Source organism: Rhinopithecus roxellana, chromosome 4 (assembly GCF_007565055.1).
Source record: "Rhinopithecus roxellana isolate Shanxi Qingling chromosome 4, ASM756505v1, whole genome shotgun sequence".
Classification (NCBI taxonomy): domain Eukaryota; kingdom Metazoa; phylum Chordata; class Mammalia; order Primates; family Cercopithecidae; genus Rhinopithecus; species Rhinopithecus roxellana.
Genome location: NC_044552.1, coordinates 8039567 through 8053980, shown reverse-complemented (window position 1 = coordinate 8053980; position 14414 = coordinate 8039567). Strand labels below are relative to the sequence as shown.

At 41.1% G+C, this 14414-nt stretch overlaps 1 protein-coding gene across 1 annotated transcript in view; it reads right to left on the bottom strand.

Moving 5' to 3' along the window:
* ADTRP (androgen dependent TFPI regulating protein) overlaps positions 1-11354 on the bottom strand; it is an 89417-nt gene extending 78063 nt beyond the window's left edge. Inside the window, exon 1 of the mRNA XM_030929562.1 lies at positions 11299-11354. The gene's annotated coding sequence lies outside the window, so the exon portion shown is untranslated. The remainder of the gene's footprint in view (positions 1-11298) is intronic.
* Between the last annotated feature and the right edge of the window lie 3060 nt (positions 11355-14414).

The window sequence follows — 14414 nt, the reverse complement described above, 5'->3', positions numbered from 1 at the left end:
GTTACTTGTATATAGCATATAGTTGAGTCACGGTTTGTTTGGGTTTGTTTTGTTTTTTATCCACTGTGCCAATATTTGCCTTATAATTGGTGTATTTAAACCATTTACATTTAAAGTAGTTGTTATTAGGGCTCAAGTCTTCTGTTTAATTATTGGTTTTCTCTTTGTTTCCTCTGCTTCTTATGCCTCTGGTCCTTTCTTCTTCCTGTGTATTACATGAACACTTTTTAGGATTCCATCTTGATTTACTTATAGTATTTTTGAATGTACCTTTTTGTGTAATTTTCTTAGCAGTTGCTCTGGGTGTGACAATATACAAATGTAACTTATTACAGTCTACTGGCATTGACATTTTATCACTTCAAATTACGTATGGAATCCTTACTTCTGTTTTAATCCCTTTATCTTTTCCCACTTTTAAACATCATAGTCCTGACTCTCAGATGCTGTTATAATTTTTTGTTCTACTCATTAAATATGATTTTTTAAATTCCTGAGAAGAGCTAGTCTATTGCCTGTCTGTATTCCTGACTTTTACATTGTTCTTTCGTCTTTCCCAGTGCTTCAGGTTGCCTTCTTTGATCATTGTCATTCAGTTTGAGTCGCTTCTTTTCCACTTCCTTTAGGTAGGTCTGCTTGCAACAAATCCTTTAAATTTACCTTCATCAAAGAATGTCTTTATTTCCCGTGTATTCCTGTTTTGTAAGAGATAGAATTCACTGTTGACAGTCCTTCTTTTAGCACTTAAGAAATGCTGTGCCACTTATTGTAGCCTCTGTGGTTTCAGAGGAGAAATGTGCTAGGATTTGAATTTGTATTCCCCCGTGGTAAATGTGTCATTATGCTCTGGCTGCTTTCAAGATTTTGTGTTTAGTTTTCAGAAGTTTAATTATGGTGTGTCAAGGCATGGATTTCTTTCGGCTTTCCTATTTTAAGATTGTTCCACTTCTTAAATCTATAGGTCTATGTATTTTACCAAATTTGGGGAGGTTTCAACTTTTTTTTTTCTTTTTTTCAAATACGCTTTCAAACCACTCACTTTCTGCTCTCCTTCTGGGACTCAAAGGATATGAAGTTTTGATCTTTTTTACTGTCCTACAGTTCCTTGAAGATCCATTCATTTTTTTTTTCAGGATATTTTCTCTCTGTTTTTCAGATTGGGTAAATTCTATTCATCTATTTTGAAGTTCTTTGATTCTATCCTCTGTCATCTCCATTCTATTATTGAGCTCATCCAGTGAATTTTTATTTCTGTTATTGTATTTTTCAGTTCTATAATTTCCATTGGTTCTTTTTAAATAACTTCAATTTCTTTGCTGACATTTTCTATTTTTCTTTCAATAATTCATAATTGTTCATTAAAGCATTTTTATAATAACTGCCTTAAAATCTTTATCAGATAATTCCAGTATCTGATTCACCTCTGTGTCAGTGATGATCTTGTTTTCATTAAAGTTGTGATATCCCTGATTCTTGATGTAACTATTACCTTTCAGTTGTATCTAGAATAATTCCTTTTAACCAAATGAGTGTGAGCAACGCTGCAATGAGTAATCCGCCAACTTTATTATTTATTCTGCTTTTAACCTGGGCATTTTGTATTTTGATTCTTAGGAGACTCTAAGTCATATTTAAATATTTTATTTTAGTAGCCAGACACCCTGCTTGGGTTTGGTACCTGGGTCCTGGCCTGACTTTTGTACACTATGATTCTGATGACAAGTTAATTTTCTGGACCTTTGTGGTGCTAGATTCGTCCGTTTGGTTTATCTAGTACCATGCGGGCTCCCATGTGATAACCAAAAATGTCTCTAGACATTACCAAAAGTTGCCTTGGGGAGAAAATCACCTCCAGTGGAGGACCACTGCTCTCCACACCAGAAAAACTCGGTGCCCCCAGTGTGGGGCATGGCATGATCCTATGAGGCGAGTGAGAGAGAAACGCTTCTAAAGCCTTACAGAAGCACATTAGGACCTTATCCAGTGTTTTTATGAACCAACTCCTTTCCCTGGCAAGAGGAAATGGCTTTATTTGCTTCTTTCTATATCTGCCCACGTTTGCACTCATGGAAGATGTCAATGATGGCTCCTATAATAGACCAGGATTTGATTTCCTATATAACACAGCTCAAAGATTAATCTAGCCCTTCATGAACAAGTGGCCTTTATTAAGGCATTACAGTGATCAAATTTCAAAGTGAAATCCTTTCAGAATTACACATGTATGTGTACATACTTCTATTCTGCTTTAAAACATGCTGTCAGGCCAGGCACGGTGGCTGACGCCTGCAATCCCAGCACTTTGGGAGGCTGAGGAAGGCAGATCATGAGGTCAGGAGTTGGAGACCAGGCTGGCCAATATGATGAAACCCCCATCTCTACTAAAAATACAAAAATTAGCTGGGCATGGTGGCGAGCGCCTGTAGTCCCAGCTACTCAGGAGGCTGAGGAAGAAGAATCACTTGAACTTGGGAAGCAGAGATGGCAGTGAGCCAAGATTGTACCACTGCACTCCAGCCTAGGCAACAGAGCGAGCACTCCATCTAAAAAGAAACACTCACACACACACACACACACACACACCACACAGACACACAAAACATGCTGTCTGTCAAAGTTCATTATCTTTTTTGGTTGTTGATTCTTTTTTTTTTTCCTACATTGCTGAAATGACATTACATGACCTTTCGAAAGTTTTTGCTTTTCTGCCTGGAAACATAGGACAGTGTTTCATAAAAGCAAGAAAAAGGTTGCTGTGCTTTTAAAAATCTCCTTATCTTGGAAAAAAAAAAAAAAAAAAAAAAAAAGCTGCCAGATTGCTCACCACAGAGTTCCTCACACTCATTTGGTTAAAAGGAGCTCTTTTGGTTAATCGTTTACTGCCCTGTGGATAGAAAGCCATCCTCAAACTGTGTGAAAATAAAATGAAAACTCATAGAACGCTTGTTTACAAAACGGCTGAAGTTGAAGGTCACACACATTGGCCTCCGTGGTATTTTCTCCTTGCTAAATAAGTCTGCATTATTGCACATTAATAAATCATCTGGGATCGCTTCACATTATCTAGTTGGTTGAGGTTCATGGACACTAACCATTTTCCACCAATCTCCTCTAGAATGTTCATGGTGTTTTAGGCTACTCAGCATGAGTCCAATTTGTTTTGTGGGTGCCCAAAATAAATCACATGCCAGTGTAAAATAAAATTAGCTTCTCTTTTTTACTTTCAGAGAAAGATTTATTTGAACCCTGGCCTGCTGAGGATAAGAATGTTTTATAGACGTGAGCTCCGTGGACAGAAGTACAGCTGATTATCAGCTGGGTAGAGCAACTGTCTCCTGACCCTAGACTCCAGTAACTGTTCCCTTGTATACTTTCACTTGAACGATGTCGAAATCTCTTTCCACCATGTTTTGCCCTTTCCCTTCCTGTGTTTGCCTTCTAAGATTCAGAGGGAGTGATGTCAAAATGATTTGGAAAAGGCCTACATAGGTCGTAGATGGAGTGCAGCCATTTATCTTCAAGGCTGCCTTCAAACCATGAGGCTGCTTTCTCAATGAACTTGCTTGAAGTGCTGGGGAGGTAGCTTTTTTTTTTTTTTTTTTTTTCCTGTTCTGGAAAGCAATAATTGCTGCACTTCATCCAGTAACCTCATTTCAGGAATTCATTGCATGACAATACCCTCCCCACCGCTGTGGTAACATAGAACAGTTTTATGTAGTCCTTAGCCCTTTAATGGGGCAAGTGTGACAATCCCTGTTTTCATTAATCTGGCTGTAACTTTCAAAATGAGCACTGGATCAGGAGCCAAAAGAGAACACAGAGTCCAGAAGCCATCAGGCTACATGGCCAACTAGGAAAGTCTAACCTGCAGCCTGGGCTGTTGCTGTTCAAGGATCTGTTGTCTACCACTAGAGTCATCCTTAGGATGCCACGAATGAGAGGATGCCTGAGGAAATGTCTGACAGCTACCAGTTGACTTGAGGGGCTCTCAAATCTCTTTCTGTTATTGTCATGAGGCTGCTATTCTGCAGTGAAAGGCTGGCTTCTGGAGAAGTGTGAATTCCAAAGCTAATCAAGGCAAAAGATTTTCACATAGTGGCCGAGAGTGTGAGTCCTAAATCCTGAGTTACCTACCTCAGATTCTGGCTTCGGCTGGGCATGGTGGCTCATGTCTGTAATCCTAGCAGTTTGGGAGGCCGAGGCAGGTGGATTGCCTGAGCTCAGGAGTTCGAGACCAGCCTGGGCAACACGGTGAAACCCCCGTCTCTATTAAAATACAAAACAAATTAGCTGGGCGTGGCAGTGTGCACGTGTAGTCCCAGCTGTTTGGGAGGCTGAGGCAGGAGAATTGCTTGAACCTGGGAGGTGGAGGTTGCGGTGAGCCGAGATCATGCCACTGCACTCCAGCCTGGGCGACAGAGCAAGACTCCGTCTCTACAAAAACGAACAAACAAACAAAAACCCTGGCTTCATTTGTTCCCAACACCATGGCCATGGACATGTACCTGAAACTCTCTGTGTCTCAGTTTCCTCAACTATGAAATGGGGATGATGATAATAATACCCAATTTACAGCATTGCTGTGTGGATTGGAGGAGACAGTGCTTATGGAGTACTAAGGACAGAGCCTCTGAGGTCATAAGCTCTCAGTAAGCATTAGGTTTTAGGATCGGAAACCCTTGGAGAATGTCCTCACAGCCACAACCTGGCCAGAATGCCCATGTGGCCCACAACAAGTACCCCATTGCTAGAAAATGTGTTCGCCGGAACAACTTCTGCAATGTTTCTTCAGCATGGCCGAGGTGCTAAATCTATCACTAGGCTTTCAATTGCTAGCAGCCGGAATTCTTTCCAGAAAACATTTGGTGGGAACAATTTCCAAACATATTTCACAGTTGTCTTAAGGCCAACATTAGCTTTTAAACTGAAGAAAAGTCTTCACTTTTGACCTGGGGCTTTCCATTAAGACTGTAACAACTCAGAATTTCCCACTGGCCCCTGCAGTTTCTTAGGAATTGAAAAGAGCAACTGCAATTGACCTGAAGTCGCAAGTTGGTGAATTATCATTACCTCTCTTTTTGAGGCAGGGTGGTGAAGAGAGAAGGAATGTTTGTGTATGATTAGTAGACATCAGCCCATTTAAAATTATTGTAACGTATTATTTTCTTTATTTTTTAATAACGAATATACTTTCTATATAAATAAAAATAAGTACTAATGTTTATTAGGCACGTCAATGGCTTAAGCATGTGCACACACTTCACACACATTCTCTCATTTTTTGTTTCCTACAACCCTCTAAAGCAAGTGTTATGGTGCTATATTACCATCAAGGAAGCCACATCTGAGGATATGAGTGTTTAAATAACTGGTCCAAGGACACACAGTGCATAAACAGCAGAACTGGGACTTGAGGCCATGGCTGTCTGACTCAAAAATCCATCATCATATGGGGATTCTCTGTACTATCTTTGCAACAGTTCTGTAAATCTAAAATTATTCCAAAATAAAAAGGTCATTTAAAAAAATAAAATGTATTGCCGAAATGGCTGTACTACGCTATTTCTCTAAATGACTTATAAAAGGATTTTGCTTTGTTTATATGCTACATTTCGGAGAAATCTTGAAAAACAGAATGCTATATTTTTACCTGAGGATCCTTCTAGCAACTATATTCCCAGAGTATTGTCTTGTACTTCTTCATGTAAAGCACTTAGAATAGAGCTTGACACCTGGAAAGCTCCCAATAAATATTACTTATTATCATCATCATCGCTATCATTGCCATCTTCATAAATCATCCTTTGTTACATTAAATCTTATAGTTTTAAAATTAGTAAATACTTTAGAGTCCCCACCAGACTGTGAATGACTGAAGAGCAAGGACAGACTTCTGCAGGTCTTCAATAAAATGCTATGAAACAGATAAACCCTGTGCTCACAACTAGATTCTTCAGCACTGAATCTTTAAACAGACAAGCAGTTTGTCTCTGTCTCTGTTTCTAATTTGCCTTTGTCCTGGGGGAGGACAGATGTTGCCAAACATCTCCCCATGACTCTGGCCACTTTGTAGCTCCCATCCAACTTTATAGCCCATTGCTTGGGTTAGGGATGAAATGGACTTAAAAGCTGTTCATTCCAAAGGTGGTTTTCCTTGTGCCTGAGCTCCTTTAGCTCTAACCCAATTTGACCCAGCTATCCTCTCTGCTGTGCTGCACGTCAAGGAAAAAAATCTATAAATGGGAACAAAATTAGCATGACCCTCATGCCTCATGCCCAATTTAAAAGAGCCAAATTATCTTTTCTTGCTGTCATGTTAAATGTTCCTCCTGCCACGTCCCCGATTTCCACTAAATGCCAACAACTGTTTATAAATTCCTGGGCTCTAAGAAGATGAGGACATAGTCCCAGAAGCCTGATGCATCAGGATGTGCAAACTCTAAAAAACAAAAGTTTTCACTGCAGCTTTGCTGACCCAGTACACTCTGAGCATTCACTGAGGTGCCAGCCACATCACATGAGATTGCTTAACACTTGACTAGGGCACTGTTTTAAAGGATGTTGGTTCTAGGCGATTGCAGGAAATACCCTCTAGCTCAGCACTATCCGACAGAACTGTCTGCAATGATGGAAATTTCTATCTCTGCGTTGTCCCGTGAGGTTCTCATGGGTAGTCATAGAGCCCTTGAAATGTGGCTAATGCAACAGAGAAACCAAATTTTTAATTTTATTCTATTTTAAATTTTGGAGACCTAAACAGCCCCATGGGGCCGGTGGCTACCTCAACCATCCTGGTTTACCCAGGACAGACAGGTTCCTTGGAATGTGAGAGTTTTAGTACTAAAACCAGAACTGTTCTGGGCAAACTAAGACATCTGATCACCCTAAACTGGATCCCTTTTAAAAATACGTTTGACGTTTTGGGAAGCATGAAATAGACGTGTACCAGCTACAGTGTAAATTCAAAAAGAAATGAGGAGATAGGTAAATAACTGAGCTTTCCTTCCCAAGCAAAGTACAAATAAATGTTTTCTGAAAATTATTGAATTGGTGAGACCACAGGGTTGACCCTTACAAGTGAAGCAGTCTATACAAAATCTCAGTAAAAAGCTGAGCCGGGCCGGGCGTGGTGGCTTACGCCTGAAATCCCAGCACTTTGGGAGGCCCAGGTGCGTGGATCACTTGAGACCAGGAGTTCAAGACAAGCCTGGCTGACATGGTGAAACCCCATCTCTACTAAAAGACTACAAAAAGTTAGCTGGGTATGGTGGTGGGCACCTGTAATCCCAGCTACTTGGGAGTCTGAGGCTGGAGAATTACTTGAACCTGGGAGGCAGAGGCTGCAGTGAGCCGAGATCGCACCACTGCACTCCAGGCTGGGCAACGAGAGAAACTCTGTCTCCAAATATGTCTTTTTATATGTATAAAATATGTATATATATTAATATATATATTCATATATATGAATGCCAAAAACCACACATAACAGTGTGGAAAAATAACCTGACTTTGTTAGAGAACAACATTATTTCCATTAACTCAGAAAATTCTTCTGTGGGGGGTTAAGAAAGTGAATGTCACAGACATGTTCTGCTGGGTTGCACTTTATCCTGTGTGTATATGTATTTTTAGATTAATACAAGTCATGTGCTGTATTCCTTATGTAATTTATAAAGTTACACAAAATATAAAGAGGAATAAACCTGTCTGAAAGTTTTTGGCAAAGGAAGTAAACCTAAATGTAATAGTTTTACAGTGTACATGAAAATTTGCATTCTATAATGAACTGGATTCATTCTACAATAATGCATTCTATAATAAACTCGTCCTCAAACTACCTGCAGAACCCACCAGTAACTGACTTGACTGCATTCTGAATTCCACTGGAGAAGGAAAGGTGATTGGGTGACCATGGAAAAATCATGACTGCCTTGAATTCCTGATCCCAGCCAAGGGTCTGGTTAAGAACCACTAGAAGTTTCTTATTTAATGTAATTATCCTGGTAAAAGCTTCACTGCCTCATAGCTCATCTACCTGCCAACCAGAGAGCCCTAAATTCACCATCAAAGAGGGAGTCCTTCAGACTGAGCTTCGTCTTCTATTAAAACACAGATATCTTCTAAGATTAGTCATATATGACCATATATTAGCACCATATTGTAATTAATTTTTTTATCTTTCAAATCGATCTCCACTATCAAGGTCCTGAACACTTCTGACTATGCATCCTTATCAGTAACAAATTTTGAGCTGTGTCCCCAATATATGTATATTTAATGGTAATTACTGTCAATCCATACATTAATATAGCATATTTATTTGAAGAAGAATCCCACTGTTACTTTTTATTTTGCTTCATTTTGCTGTTCTCATGGTTCATTTGATTTAAGTCAGCATCCACATTAGATTATATATGTATGTCAATACTACTGGCTACCCGAACCACAATTGCTCTGCAAGTAATGATGGCTTGGATGTCTTTGAGTCACTGAGGACAGTTAAAAACCATTCTACTTTCAGCAGTCTAGCATTTGTTAATTGGATTTTTCTCTCACCTATTCTGTTGCTTCCCATTTAATCACGTTTTTGTGCATTTCTTTTTCTTGTCATTGGGCTGTTGGAGGATGGTGGTAGAGACTACAGCCCAGTTGCTGAGATATATATGAGCCTGAAGTCAAGGCCTTGGGTCCAGTTCCTTTACAAACCAATTTTTTTGCAATCTTCTGGAAGTGGTTACCAAACATTATTGTGCAGAAGAATTACTTGGGGATCTTGTTAAAAAAACAGGATTCCGGCCAGGCGCAGTGACTCACGCCTGTAATCCCAGCACTCTGGGAGGCCGAGGCGGGCTGATCACGAGGTCAGGAGATCTAGACCATCCTGGTGAACACGGTGAAACCCCGTCTATACTAAAAATACAAAAAAATTAGCCAGGCATGGTGGCAGGCTCCTATAGTCCCAGCTACTCAGGAGGCTGAGGGAGGAGAATGACATGAACCCAGGAGGCGGCGGAGCTTGCAGTGAGTGGAGATCGTGCCACTGCACTCCAGCCTAGGCAACAGAGTGAGACTCTGTCTCAAAAAAAAAAAAACCACAAGATTCCTAGCCAGGTGCAGTGGCTCACACCTATAATCCCAGCACTTTGGAGGCCTAGGCAGGAGGATCGCTTGAGGACAGGAGTTCAAGACTAGCCTGAGCAATATAGTGAGATCCCATCTTTGGAAAAAAAAAAAAAAAAAAGAAAGAAATATTAATTTTTAAAATTAGCCAAGCATGGTGGTACACACCTGGAGTTCCAGCTACTCAGGAGGCTAGGTAAGAAGATCACTTGAGCCCAGAAACTTGAAACTGTAGTGAGCTGTGATGACACCACTGCACTCCAGCTTAGGTGACAGAGCAAGACTCTGTCTCAATGGTAACAACAACAGAAAAAACACAAAATGAGATCTCTGATCCCTCCCCAAGAGATTCTGATTTAATAGGTCTGAGGACCTATTAATTATCACCATTTGTAATAAGACTCCCTGTTCCCCAGTGCCACCCACACAGGCAGTCCGGGGTCAGGCTGTGCTTACACCCCAGGAAATATTGGAGGAGTGAGAATGGTGGCAAAGCAAACCTTGCATTGGGTGAAATAGTCCAGACTTTATTACATGGTGACCATGCTCTAAAGCTTGACCTTTGTCACAGAATTGGTAGGGATAAAGCAATGGAAGGAGGGTGTGTGGGTGTGGGCGTGGGTGTGCGCAAACATGAGGTCAGGTTTCTGTCAAAGGTGCCAAACAGAATTGGTTTTCCTTTTCTCTCTCTCAAAGTGGAAGCTTGTTTTGAATGTACATATGTTAATAAACCAAATGACACTTTATAAATTACACCTTTTCTATCTTACACCTCCAAAGAATTATTTCTAAATTCATGTCTTGTTAACAAATGTGCCATTTGTGCCCCCTCAAAAGAGAATGTTTTAAATTGCACGTCTTGGTTCCTGGTTCACAACGAGATGTAGGTCAAGTGTGAATTATGGTCACAAGGTAAACATATTACTGTGGCACCGAAAGAATGTAGGGATCACATGATAGACTTCCAGGTGGACATTTTGCTACTTGCTACAGATGAGTTTCTTAATTTGGGTTGTGGGGCGGGGTTGGATAATTTATTTACTAAAAAGCTCTTAAGCCCCAGCAAATAGACCCCAAATCAGTAAGCCTATTCCTCAGATCCTAAACATACCCATATCTGTCCGTATCCCAGTGTGAACACACAACACACCCTCTACCTAGAAGTGAGACTCTGGATCTACTCATAGACAAAGTGAATGACAGTTATTGCTGAAGTAGATATAAAACCATATTTCAAATACAATTTCTTCATAAAGTCCTATGGCAATTTTTACTCTTTCTGCATTTTTCTTTGAGGCCTGACCTTGAAAAATCAATAAGCATAATTGGTTAGAAAATTGGATTTCTTTCTCTTTGCTTCCAGGAATTAATTTGGCAAGCCATAGTTAATTTAGTGAGAATGTTTGCACTAACCATATTTTGCACGTCTAACACAAGGTATACAACTGTGCGCTGTGACCATTGTGAAATGCTGCCTGTGGCCCATGTTACAAAGTTCAGAGTTGCAACAAAGCTTCAGGGAGACTCGCACGATGTGACTGGGGGGCGGTTCTAGCTTCTTGGTTTCTTGTAGGGCATACAAGATAAAATGTCCTATATGTGTTTAAGTTGTAGAAAACTAGGAATGGAAGATAAAAAGGCTTTCTGCTCTTGGATCCCAATTTACCTAGTGGGCAGGAAGCCTCCCCAGCACCCCTTCCTCATTTCTGACTAAGGTAGTTAATGGCATTAAATATCTTCATGTGATCTCACGCTAGAACTATATCGGAGCAGACATCTGGCAACAATTTATTGGCGCACAGGATAAATGTTCAGAAAACCAAGTTGCAGTTCTGAGAAACTTCACAAATTCACCTTCCTGCCCACCCACTTCAAAGCCCCTCACCCTCTCGGCAACTGTTCACCCTCCCACGCTGGCACCTCAGACGCCTGCAATAACCTCCGACAAACTCGTCGGACAGCCCTAATCTTCTAACAAGGGAAATGCAGAGAGCTCGAGACAGAGATCAACACTCTGGACGGGGATTTCCAGGCCCAGATCAGCACCCTGCTGAGACATGCTGTCTGGAAAATCAGAAATGTCATGTGGGAGCGCCCAGCCCCGTGGCCCCCTCACCTGGCCATGCAGCTACCTCTCCATCCAAGCCAGTGGTACAGGCAGGGAGGAAGGACACTCACCTGTTAGCTATTTAGATGTGGCCTCACCTTGTGGAGTTTCCACAGAATGGATCTCTTCCTGAGTATCATCATCATCATGACTGGCAAAGAGGAGGAGCTAAAGATCTCCTTCTTGGGTGGGTGGGAACTCCCTTTGCAAGAAAGGTGGCTCGGTTTGGAGACTCTCTGGGCTGGTTGGCAGATGGGAAGGCTGTCAAAGGTGAGCAGGCAGCATCATACCTGACCAATGAATGGCAACAACCAGGGCTGCTGGGAAGTGTGGATGCAATTGCTGACAAGAGCCACCTTTGTTTTTGTTTTTTTTTTTGGTGAGTGGGTGTTCAGAGGCAACTTTCCCTAGAGCTGGCATCCTCTGTCTGGAGTAGGGAATAGGAATGCGCAGGAATTGGGGAGTGGAGGGAGGTTGCGTCTGTGTGTTTGTGTGTGTGCGTGCACGCACGTGTGACTGCAGGTGTGTACAAATGCAATACCACATTTCTATCTATAAGGTTTAGGAAAAGCCTTCCTTTAATGAAACCTCTATTTTACAAGAGGCTACAAGAGCTTTGGGATTTTCTTCCATGAAGTAACATGATTTTGCAGTGGATTTCAAACACGTTTTAAGGCACCAGATACCTCTCTCTCTCTCTTTTTTTTTCCTCCCCAAACACAATCATATAAAAAAGTCACAGATTAGAAAAGAGATCAAAGCAGAGTTGCCCTGATTAAAGTGTACATTGGCCCCAGAGACCCAAAACCTCTGCTAGTCCTCCTTTCTATGGCCAGAAAGGCCCCAAATGAACTCATGGAGGCCCTACGGGCCCCAGAGCAAAATGTACCAAACTGGTGAGTGAGTAGGATAAGTTCTAGCTTTCACGTCAGACAGACCTGAGTCTGGGTCCCGACTCTGCCACTTGTGAGCAGTGAGGTCTTCGTCCGCTCATTAACATATCTGCTTCTCAGTTTCCTCATCTATACGATAGAAATAATAACCCTTATATTGCAAGGTATCTACAGGAACAGGAGAAAAATACATGTAAGGCATGTGTTACTAAATCCCCATACCTATGTGCCGTGGCTGGCACATAGAGTCTTTACACAGTGTATTGTTGCCATATGACATAGTTTGGATGTGTGTCCCTGCCTAAATCTCATGTTGAAATGTGATACGCAATATTGGCTGTGGGGCCTGGCCAGGGAGGTGACTGGATCATGGGGGTGGATGTCTCACCAATGGTTTAGCACCATCCCCTTGGTACTACCTTGCAAGTGTAACTGAGTTATTGTGAGGTCTGATCATTTAAACATGTGTGGCACCTTCCTGCTCTTGCTCTTGCTCCTTCTTCTCCTTCCACCATGATTGTAAGCTTCCAGAGGCCTCCCCGAAGCCAGGTGACATCAGCGCCATTCTTGTACAGCCTGCAGAACCATATGCCAATTAAACCTTGTTTCTTTATAAATTGCCCAGCCTCGGGTATTTATTTATAGCAGTGCAAGAATGACCTAATACACTGTGGTTAGTTCAAGGAAACTTCGGATATGAGCCGTCTATTGATAGCCAGGAGAGAAAACAAATGACAGTGAGGAGACTTCCCTTAACTCAAAACTTTTGTGCCTGTTACTATCCTATTTGGTATTCTTTTCCTAATGGCACCTAAGTGCTTTGTTCAGTATCTTCTCTTTAAAAACAGGACAATCAAGACAGTAAATACATAACCTACAGAATGAGACAGAATATTTATAAATCTCATGTCTGATAAGGTTTCAGTATCCAGAATATACAAAAAGAACTCAGCCAGGTGAGGTGGCTCACGCCTGTAATCCCAGCACTTTGGGAGTCCAAAGCGGGCGGATCACGAGATCAAGACATCAAGACCATCCTGGCCAAAATGGTGAAACCCCATCTCTACTAAAAATACAAGAATTAACTGGGCATGGTGGTGCACGCCTATAGTCTCATCTCCTCAGGAGGCTGAGGCAGAAGAATCACTTGAACCCAGGAGGCGGAAGTTGCAGTGAGCCAAGATCGTGCCATTGCGCTCCAGCCTGGCAACAGAGTGAGACTCCATCTGAAAACAAACAAACAAACAAAAAAAATCTCTGACAACAACAACAACAACAACAACAAATCCAATTTAAGAATGGGCAAAGGACTTGAAAAGTCATTTCTCCAAAGAAGATATACAAGTGGCCAACAAGCACGTGAAAAGATGCTCAGCATCCTTAGTCATTAGGGAAATGCAAATCAAACCCACAATGGACACCACTTCATACTCACTGGGATGGCAATAATAATTAAGAATACAGAAAACACCAAGTGTTGGCAAGGATTTGGGGAAATTGGAATCCTCATGTACTGCTGGTGAGTGTGTACAATAGTACAGCCTCTATGGAAAACAGTTTGGAAGTTCATTAATAAGTTGAACACCAAATTATCATACAACCCAGCAATTCTACTCCTAGGTATATACTCAAAATAACTGAAAACAGACAAACAAAAATCTTTACATGAATGTTTACAACAACACTATTCACGATTTCCAAAAGGCATAAACAACCCAAATGTCCATTTACTGATGACTGGGTAAACCAAATGTGTTATCTACATAAAAAGAAATATTATTCAACCATTAAAGGAATGAAGTGCTGATACATGCTGCATTTTCTGTGACTCTTAGAAACATGCTAAATGAAAGAAGTCAGACACAAAGGGTAGCATATTGTATGATTCCACTTCAATGAAATATCCAAAACAGGCAAATCCATAGAGACAGAAAGTAGATTCACAGTTACCGGGGGTTAGGGGGTTGTGGGAATGGAGAGTGACTGCTAATGGATAACAAGTTCTCTTTTAGGTTAATGCAAGTGTCCTGGAACTGGATGACGGCGATTCGTATACAATATTAAGGGTTTACTTGATGCCACTGAACTGCACACCCTAGAATGATTAAAATATGTTTTATGTTGTGTGTATTTTATTGCAACAAATAAAAGGCAGAAGAAGTATCCATCTAGCCAAAATATAGCCTGTGCCTTTTTAAAGCAGTTTTAAAGGTTTGGCTTTCCTCTTTGACCATCTTGCATGGATGCAATAAAACACAGTTCTGAAATGCCAGAACATCTGTCTGTACTAAAGA